The sequence below is a fragment of the Oreochromis aureus genome, linkage group 9 (genome assembly GCF_013358895.1).
Source record: "Oreochromis aureus strain Israel breed Guangdong linkage group 9, ZZ_aureus, whole genome shotgun sequence".
In the NCBI taxonomy this organism is placed as follows: Eukaryota; Metazoa; Chordata; class Actinopteri; order Cichliformes; family Cichlidae; genus Oreochromis; species Oreochromis aureus.
Genome location: NC_052950.1, coordinates 36,156,300 through 36,167,352, shown reverse-complemented (window position 1 = coordinate 36,167,352; position 11,053 = coordinate 36,156,300).

The following is an 11,053-nucleotide window of genomic DNA, read 5'->3' as shown; positions in this document are numbered from 1 at the left end:
AATTGTTACCTCAGCCTTGGATACAAACAGCAGGAGATCATCGGCGTAGAGAGATAATTTATGCTCAGTTCCATACCGCGAAATGCCTTGAATGGCATGATTACTTCTTATAGCTATTGCCAATGGCTCAATAGCTAATACGAAAAGAAGGGGGCTGAGGGGGCAGCCCCGACGGGTTCCATGATGTAAGCGGAACGGTTTAGAATAATGGTTATTAGTGAGTACCATAGCTGAAGGACAGGCATAGAGTAATTTCACCCAGGATAAAAAGGAACTTCCAAACCCAAATCTTTGTAAGGTCTCAAATAGATATTCCCATTCTACTCTATCGAAAGCCTTCTCCGCATCCATGGAGAGAAGGCATTCGGAAGCAGCTTGACTGGGGGTGTACATTATATTGAGTAGTCTACGAATACTAAAAAAGGAGTGCCTGTTTTTAATAAAACCAGTCTGATCTGAAGAGAATATGTTGGGTAAAACTTTTTCCAATCGGTTGGCCAAAACCTTCGCTAGTATTTTATAGTCTGAATTCAGGAGTGAAATCGGCCTGTAGGATCCACATTCCAAAGGGTTTTTATCTTTTTTGGGAAGTAATGTTATACAAGCTTGATTTAGGCTATCAGGCAAAACACCTTTGGCAAGAGAGTCAGTATATAACGTAGCTAACACAGGGGCTAGTTTTCCAGCAAAGGCGGCATAAAACTCGGTCGGTAAGCCATCAGGGCCTGGTGATCGGCGAGACTGTAACGATTTTATCGCCGCTATGATCTCCTGCTGCTGCAGAGGTGCATCCAGGGTGGAAACCTCGTCTGGGGCCAATATTGGAATCTTTATGTCTCTAAAAAAATCCGAGAGGAAGTTAGAATCATTGGTATTCTTGGAACTATACAACTTATAATAATAATGCTGAAAAGCATCATTTATCCCCTGTTGATCTGTAACAGTTCCACCATCTCGGGTTACGACCCCATTAATAGTTTGCCTGGCTCTTGCACATTTCAGCTGTCTTGCTAGAATCTCTCCCGCCTTATCTCCGTGCTCAGTTCTTTAACAATAAATATTCTATAGAATGTGAGGCGAGCACATCATATTCTGCACCCAGTTTCAAATGCTCTTTATATAATTTTGGTGAGGGGTTCCGAGAGTTCCTATTATCCATGTCTGCTATTTGCTTTTCCAAATCCTTTAGTTTAGAAGTAGAAGTGCGTTTCTTATTAGCTGTAAACGAAATAACCTGGCCGTGAAGATAAGCCTTAGTTAAATTAAATTCCAAAAAGTATGTAATTTGATCCGAAAGAAATTCTATAAAGTTTTCATCACTTAACAAAAGAGAGTTAAATCTCCACATCCGTTTAGGAGACTCCATACCGGGTATATGCAGTGTCAGTTTTAAGGGCGCATGATCAGATATTACAATAGGCTGATAGTCACACGACTTAACAAGAGAGGTTAGTTTGTTATCAGTAAAAAAATAGTCAATTCTACTGTAGGTTTGATGAGCATTTGAAAAGAAGGAATACAGGGAGTGCAGAATTATTAGGCAAGTTGCATTTTTGAGGAATAATTTTATTATTGAACAACAACCATGTTCTCAATGAACCCAAAAAACACATTAATATCAAAGCTGAATGTTTTTGGAAGTAGTTTTTAGTTTGTTTTTAGTTTTAGCTATTTTAGGGGATATCTGTGTGTGCAGGTGACTATTACTGTGCATAATTATTAGGCAACTAAACAAAAACAAATATATACTCATTTCAATTATTTATTTTTACCAGTGAAACCAATATAACATCTCCACATTCACAAATATACATTTCTGACATTCAAAAACAAAACAAAAACAAATCAGCGACCAATATAGCCACCTTTCTTTGCAAGGACACTCAAAAGCCTGCCATCCATGGATTCTGTCAGTGTTTTGATCTGTTCACCATCAACATTAGTGCAGCAGCAACCACAGCCTCCCAGACACTGTTCAGAGAGGTGTACTGTTTTCCTCCTTGTAAATCTCACATTTGATGATGGACCACAGGTTCTCAATGGGGTTCAGATCAGGTGAACAAGGAGGCCATGTCATTAGTTTTTTCTTTTTATACCCTTTTCTTGCCAGCCACGCTGTGGAGTACTTGGACGCGGTGATGGAGCATTGTCCTGCATGAAAATCATGTTTTTCTTGAAGGATGCAGACTTCTTCCTGTACCACTGCTTGAAGAAGGTGTCTTCCAGAAACTGGCAGTAGGACTGGGAGTTGAGCTTGACTCCATCCTCAACCCGAAAAGGCCCCACAAGCTCATCTTTGATGATACCAGCCCAAACCAGTACTCCACCTCCACCTTGCTGGCGCCTGAGTCGGACTGGAGCTCTCTGCCCTTTACCAATCCAGCCACGGGCCCATCCATCTGGCCCATCAAGACTCACTCTCATTTCATCAGTCCATAAAACCTTAGAAAAATCAGTCTTGAGATATTTCTTGGCCCAGTCTTGACGTTTCAGCTTGCGTGTCTTGTTCAGTGGTGGTCGTCTTTCAGCCTTTCTTACCTTGGCCATGTCTCTGAGTATTGCACACCTTGTGCTTTTGGGCACTCCAGTGATGTTGCAGCTCTGAAATATGGCCAAACTGGTGGCAAGTGGCATCTTGGCAGCTGCACGCTTGACTTTTCTCAGTTCATGGGCAGTTATTTTGCGCCTTGGTTTTTCCACACGCTTCTTGCGACCCTGTTGACTATTTTGAATGAAACGCTTGATTGTTCGATGATCACGCTTCAGAAGCTTTGCAATTTTAAGACTGCTGCATCCCTCTGCAAGATATCTCACTATTTTTGACTTTTCTGAGCCTGTCAAGTCCTTCTTTTGACCCATTTTGCCAAAGGAAAGGAAGTTGCCTAATAATTATGCACACCTGATATAGGTTGTTGATGTCATTAGACCACACCCCTTCTCATTACAGAGATGCACATCACCTAATATGCTTAATTGGTAGTAGGCTTTCGAGCCTATACAGCTTGGAGTAAGACAACATGCATGAAGAGGATGATGTGGACAAAATACTCATTTGCCTAATAATTCTGCACTCCCTGTATTGTCTGTCTTGTGGGTGTAAAAAACGCCAAATGTCCGAGATGCCGTAGGTTGAAAAAAAGGACTGTAAATAAGAAGCTGACCTTGTTGTCGAGTATCCAGTTCTTACAGACGATCTATCCATCCCAGGGTCCAAGCACAAATTAAAGTCCCCACCCATAATGAGTAAATGGGTATTCAAACAAGGCAGGAGGCCGAGGACGCGTGAAAAAAAATTGGGGTCGTCACAGTTTGGGGCATATATATTTGCTAATGTAACATTAATATTAAAAATTGATCCAGTCACTATAACGTATCGTCCGTTTGAATCAGCTAGAGTCAAAGAAAAAGGGGCAAAAGGAACCCTTTCATTTACCAATATTGCTACACCTCTTCCCTTCGCTGTAAAATGTGAGTGGAAGAGCTGCCCCACCCAACTACATTTTAAACGAGTATTATCTGACATTTTAAGATGGGTTTCTTGGATAAAGGCTATATCAGCACCCATATTTTTCAAGTGAGTGAGAACCTTCTTTCTTTTAATAGGATGGTTCAGGCCTTTAACATTCCAGGTCACTAAGTCAATAGAGGTAACCATTGAAAATATATCAAAACTTTTAGCTGGTTGCTCAAACAAGAAGCATAAAACACTTGGTTCTTAACTTGGACAGTCGAACACAAAAACCCTCCCAGAAACCCCCTGAACACCCAGGTGACACTAGCTGTCAGAACAAACAGCACACCTACCCAATCTAACTGAAAAACCTCCATAACTATCCTACCTAAAGCTCCTAAAGCCCGCATAGTGCAAAGGTCGGAATAAGACCTGCCAGGTGTCCACTGGTGAAGTCCACCATTCAAAATATGTGCAAATAATTGCACTGTCACGTCAAAAAACAATAAAGAAAAAGAGATGAAGTCAAATGTCTGAAAATCAACATAGGAAGCATGAATATGCCGTAACAGTCACCCGAAGCAGTCCCGTGTTCCACGCACCTCAAAACAGTTCAATCTTCCATGGAGTCTCGCACAAACTTTTCGGCCTCAGCCACAGAGCCAAATGTGAGGCGTACACCATCCGTTTTAACAATGCGTAGTCGCGCCGGGTATAGCAGTGACGGTTTCAGGCCCATCTCGTACAAGCGTGACATCACCGACCTGTATTCTCTCCGCTGGCTCACCACCTCAGGGCTGTAGTCCTCGTAGACCCGGAATGGTTTATCCATATACTTCAGGTCGTTCCTCCTCCTAGCCTCCCGTATTAGCAGCTCCTTGTTTTGGTAGCGGTGAAAACAGACAATGACGGGCCGCGGTCTGCCTCCGGGGGCCGGTTTGGGGGCCGAAATACGGTGTGCACAATCCAGTTCGGGGGGAGAGGGGAAAATGTCTCTCCCAAAAACGTCTTGCAATAGCTGTGAGAAAAACTTAGAGGGTTGTGGACCCTCAATCCCTTCCTCCAGGCTGATAAGGCAGGCATTGCAACGTCTGTTTCTCGACTCCATGTCCGATAGCTTAGCCTTCAGCTTTTCATTGGCAACCCGTAGTCTCACAGGTATCCTCCACTTTAGCAAGGCGCTGGTCGAGCGTTTCGGCGCTTTCCTCCAAAGATTCTAGGCGCTCATCATGGTTGTCCGATACCTTCTGTAGTCCGTCCAGCTTTTTATTCACATCATCAAAAAAGCTGACTTTTAGCGCCGCCAGTAAAGCCGAACGGTGCTCCGCTAGCAGCGCCGTTATGTCGGCTTTGCTAACATTCACGGGAACGCTAGCAGCCGCGCATTCGGTTGTTTTGCCATTCGACTTCGCAGTTTTAGGCGACATGACAGGGCGTCAAATGTTCCAACGGCTTCACCAAACCACCAAGATATTTGCCTCAAAAGATAAGTCAGGCGGGCTCACTCAAATAACTAAAAGTTGCGGGATCTAAGGCAAAGTGTGACTACCCCATGCTCGTCAAAACCGGAAGTGCCTTTGGGCTGCTCTAAAAGAACGTACGTACCTGTCCCCGCCTACTATGCTCGGAAACGTAAAATGATTGGATAGAATTCAAAGTGTATCACAGCTCAGCAAAAAAGCACCGAAATGTGCGCTGCTTTTTGGTCTGGTTACTACCGTTTATGTCAGAACCGGGGCCATCATGGCACCGGATACCAGTACCCACCCTAGTTAGCTGTTTGACGACTACCCTTTCAAGAATTTTTGAGACAAAAGGAAGGTTAGAGATTGGCCTTTAATTAGCTGAGACCATTGGGTCTAGAGATGGCTCTTTAACCCTCTCAGACTCAAATTAAGTTTTTGTTGCTAATGCACAAAAGAATACCTGCAGTGGTACTTCTGAGTAAAAAAAAACTTTATAAAATATGTGTGTGGGGTAATCAGGTTGTTAGCTTTTAACTGTTGCAAATCTGCAACGCCTGCCTTGAGAGGGTTAAGTTATAACTACTGACAGCTTGAAAGCCTGTGATGCATAGAGAAATAATCAGTGTTGGGGAGCAATGGAATAGATGTACCGCCGTTACGTATTTAAAATACAAAATATGAGTGTCTGTATTCCGTTACAGTTACAGTTTAAAAAGGTGGCATTTAGAATACAGTTACTTTGTTGAAATAAAGAGATTACACAGCGGTATTTTCCTGTTTCATATGTTGGGCTATGCCCTCTCTATTTTTTGGTTTCCACACGCCAACAAAAACCTCATTAAGAGGCTCTAATGGCTGTGTCTCGAACTCGCGGCCCATGTCACCTCTACTTGCGGCTGCATAATGATGTTTTTCTCTGAAACAATAATCGCTGACCGTAGAAATGACATCATTGTTATTTTCAGGCGAGCTGCAGCTTAGAGGTGGATAAAGTTCGTCTCCACGTTGGAAGTGATAGAAAGTATTAGCCGTTTTCAGGCACTGTTTTTACTATGGGAGTGGTTTCAAGCCTCCTACTCTAAAATGGTACAAATGTGGGGAATTTATGGAACTTTTTAATGTCCAAATGTTCCTAAACTTTTAAATTTCCCCATCAATTTTAAAAGCTTATCTCCTAGCATATGCTTATCTCAAAGATTAAGCCATGCAGGTCTAAGTACACTTGGCCGGTACAGTGAAACTGCGAATGGCTCATTAAATCAGTTATGGTTCCTTTGATCTACTGCTCCAATTCATTTCAATTCAATTCAATTTTATTTATATATATAGCGCCAAAACACAACAAAAGTCGCCTCAAGGCACTTTATATTCTACAGTAGATGGCACAATATTAAATACAGAGAAAAACTCAACAATCATATGACCCCCCATGAGCAAGCACTTTGGCAACAGTGGGAAGGAAAAACTCCCTTTTAACAGGAAGAAACTTCCGGCAGAACGAGGCTCAGGGAGGGGCGGGGCCATCTGCTGCGACCGGTTGGGGTGAAAGAAGGAAAACGGGATGAAAGACATGCTGTGGAAGAGAGACAGAGATTAATAACAGATATGATTCGATGCAGAGAGGTCTATTAACACATAGTGAGTGAGAAAGGTGACTGGAAAGGAAAACTCAATGCATCATGGGAATCCCGGCAGCCTCACGTCTATTGCAGCATAACTAAGGGAGGATTCAGGGTCACCTGGTCCAGCCCTAACTATATGCTTTAGCAAAAGGAAAGTTTTAAGCCTAATCTTGAAAGTAGAGATAGTGTCTGTCTCCCGAATCCAAACTGGAAGCTGGTTCCACAGAAGAGGGGCCTGAAAACTGAAGGCTCTGCCTCCCATTCTACTTTTAAATACTCTAGGAACGACAAGTAAGCCTGCAGTGTGAGAGCGAAGTGCTCTAATAGGGTGATATGGCACTACAAGGTCATTAAGATAAGATGGGGCCTGATTATTTAAGACCTTGTATGTGAGGAGCAGGATTTTGAATTCAATTCTGGATTTAACAGGAAGCCAATGAAGGGAAACCAAAACAGGAGAAATATGCTCTCTCTTTCTAGTCCCTGTCAGGACTCTTGCTGCAGCATTTTGGATTAGCTGAAGGCTTTTCAGGGAGTTTTTAGGACATCCTGATAACAATGAATTACAGTAGTCCAGCCTGGAAGTAATAAATGCATGAACTAGTTTTTCAGCGTCACTCTGAGACAGGATATTTCTAATTTTAGAGATGTTGCGCAAATGGAAGAAAGCAGTCCTACATATTTGTTTAATATGTGCGTTGAAGGACATGTCCTGGTCAAAAATGACTCCAAGGTTCCTCACAGCATTACTGGAGGCCAAGGTAATGCCATCCAGAGTAAGAATCTGCTTAGATACCATATTTCTAAGATTTTCAGGGCCGAGTACAATAACCTCAGTTTTATCTGAATTAAGAAGCAGAAAGTTAGCGGCCATCCAGGTCTTTATGTCTTTAAGACATTCCTCCAGTTTAAGTAATTGGTGTGTGTTACCTGGCTTCATGGATAGATAGAGCTGAGTGTCATCTGCATAGAAAAATTTTATTTGTGAAGATGTTCATGAAGTCATTACTAGTTAACGTTAAACGGATGGTTGGCTCAAAAGAGCCAACCATTTCAACGCCTTTCTCTGTCTCTCGCTAGCAAAGATGACCCAGACAAAAGAGTAAAGCTAGTTTTCGGCTACAAGCATAACACAAACCCGACGTATTAGCCAGAGGTCCATTTACTATGGTTTGGAGCCGCGGACCTGTTTTATATACGCGCGGTATAGTTTTCTATACGAGATCACTGCAAAAAGTGCCGCCTTACCTAATGTGCACCTACTGTTACTCATTTTATATTAAGATTTAAAAACCTAGTTGGTATTGGTATTCGTCTGGCAAGTAACCATCAGTAAAAGTCATAATTCACACAGCAATAGTATTCATGTGATTGTAAAAAGCACGATAATATAATAGGTAATCCAGAGTATTCTGTTACGTTACTGTCATTGAGTAACGTAACAGAATACGTTATAAAATACATTTTGGGGCATGTATTCTGTAATCTGTAGTGGAATACATTTTAAAAGTAACCTTCCCAACACTGATAATAATAGAGATAGAGTGATCATATTTAAGATTGAATCATTATACTAGGACTAGCAGTCTTGTAGGGATGGGATCTGAAATACATCTTGAGAACAATTACTGAAAAGACTAAATAAATATCAATGTTATTGAAAGTAGCTGTACATAATGTTATATCTGCGAGAAGTTTATGAGTAATTTCTTTTCTAATGGTTACAATTTCATTTGTCAGGGAGTTCATTAATGGTTGGCTCAACAGAGCTCTGAACGTTTGTCAGTTTGGCTACAGTCTGAGGTAAAACCTAGGGTGGCTCTGATACTGACATAACCCCAGTGAAGTCTCTTTGTGTTCGGACACTTATGAATAAAATTTATGATTTAATCATTTATGATTTTTGTTTTTGCTTCTTTTTTTCTCTCCAGGGTCCATTTAGTATTGCTCCTCACACCCACTCCCATAGTTTCGCCTTTGGGATGTAGCAAACATATAAAATGTAAAACCTTTCTTTTTTTTATCTCCTCACCTTATGTGACTGGAGAAAGTCAAACAATTAAATCTTAGCAGATGATGTGTTGAATCTTTTCTGTGCTTTGATGTTTCAGTAAATGACTTGCAAATGTATCCCAATTTGGTGAGACCAATATCAGTCAAGGAATCATATACATTTTTACCTTAGACTCATTTTGAATTATAAAACGACCATGTCAGGTTGGAAAGACTTGACTTATATGCACTGTAAAGAAAATAAGGTTGCCCAAGATTAATCTTATTCTCAGCTAAACTTCTTTACTTTTCTCAGATCAAGTTGTCTCAACCTTCCTCCAAGTTGTTCACATTTGTCTGTTAGCTTATGTGTGTGTATACAACAATGTATATATATGTAGCCTAAAGCAGATAACTCGTAAGCTGGAGAGGAAATGGCGTGTCACAAATTTAGAGGATCATCATTTAGCCTGGAGAAATAGTTTGCTGCTTTATAAGAAAGCCCTCCATAAAAGCCAGAACATCTTACTATTCGTCACTGATTGACGAAAATAAGAACAACCCCAGGTTTCTCTTCAGCACTGTAGCCAGGCTGACAAACAGTCAGAGCTCTACTGAGCCAACAATCCCTTTAACGTTAACTAGTAATGACTTCATGAACTTCTTCACAAATAAAATTTTTATCATTAGAGAAAAATTACCAATAATCATCCCACAGATGTAATATTATCTACAGCTACTTTTAGTACCATCGATGTTAAGTTAGACTCTTTTTTTCTCCAATTGATCTTTCTGAGTTAACTTCAATAATTAATTCCTCCAAACCATCAACGTGTCTTTTAGACCCCATTCCTACAAAACTGCTCAAAGAAGTCCTGCCATTAATTAATTCTTCGATCTTAAATATGATCAACCTATCTCTAATAATTGGCTATGTACCACAGGCCTTCAAGGTGGCTGTAGTTAAACCTTTACTCAAAAAGCCATCTCTAGACCCAGCTGTCTTAGCTAATTACAGGCCAATCTCCAACCTTCCTTTTATATCAAAAATCCTTGAAAGAGTAGTTGTCAAACAGCTAACAGATCATCTGCAGAGGAATGGCTTATTTGAAGAGTTTCAGTCAGGTTTCAGAGCTCATCACAGCACAGAAACAGCTTTAGTGAAGGTTACAAATGATCTTCTTATGGCCTCTGACAGTGGACTCATCTCTGTGCTTGTCCTGCTAGACCTCAGTGCTGCGTTTGATACTGTTGATCATAATATCCTATTAGAGTGATTAGAACATGCTGTAGGTATTACAGGTACTGCGCTGCAGTGGTTTGTATCATATCTATCTAATAGACTCCAATTTGTTCAAGTAAATGGAGAGTCCTCTTCACCCACTAAGGTCAATTATGGTGTTCCACAGGGTTCAGTGCTAGGACCAATTCTGTTTACATTATACATGCTTCCTTAGGCAGCATCATTAGAAGACATAACATAAATTTTCACTGCTATGCAGATGACACGCAGCTCTATCTATCCATGAAGCCAGGTATCACACACCAATTAGTTAAACTGCAGGAATGTCTTAAAGACATAAAGACCTGGATGGCCGCTAACTTTCTGCTTCTTAATTCAGATAAAACTGAGGTTATTGTACTCGGCCCTGAAAATCTTAGAAATATGGTATCTAAGCAGATTCTTACTCTGGATGGCATTACCTTGGCCTCCAGTAACACTGTGAGGAACCTTGAGTCATTTTTGACCAGGACATGTCCTTTAACGCACATATTAAACAAATATGTAAGACTGCTTTCTTCTATTTGCGCAACATCTCTAAAATTAGAAATATCCTGTCTCAGAGTGACGCTGAAAAACTAGTTCATGCCTTCATTACTTCCAGGCTGGACTACTGTAATTCTTTATTATCAGGATGTCCTAAAAACTCCCTGAAAAGTCTTCAGCTAATCCAAAATGCTGCAGCAAGAGTACTGACAGGGACTAGAAAGAGAGAGCAGATTTCTCCTGTTTTGGCTTCCCTTCATTGGCTTCCTGTTAAATCCAGAATTGAATTCAAAATCCTGCTCCTCACATACAAGGTCTTAAATAATCAGGCCCCATCTTATCTTAATGACCTTGTAGTACCATATCACCCTATTAGAGCACTTCGCTCTCACACTGCAGGCTTACTTGTTGTTCCTAGAGTATTTAAAAGTAGAATGGGAGGCAGAGCCTTCAGTTTTCAGGCCCCTCTTCTGTGGAACCAGCTTCCAGTTTGGATTCAGGAGACAGACACTATCTCTACTTTCAAGATTAGGCTTAAAACTTTCCTTTTTGCTAAAGCATATAGTTAGGGCTGGACCAGGTGACCCTGAATCCTCCCTTAGTTATGCTGCAATAGATGTAGGCTGCCGGGGATTCCCATGATGCATTGAGTTTTTCCTTTCCAGCCACTCACTATGTGTTAATAGACCTCTCTGCATCGAATCATATCTGTTATTAATTTCTGTCTCTCTTCCACAGCATGTCTTTATCCTGT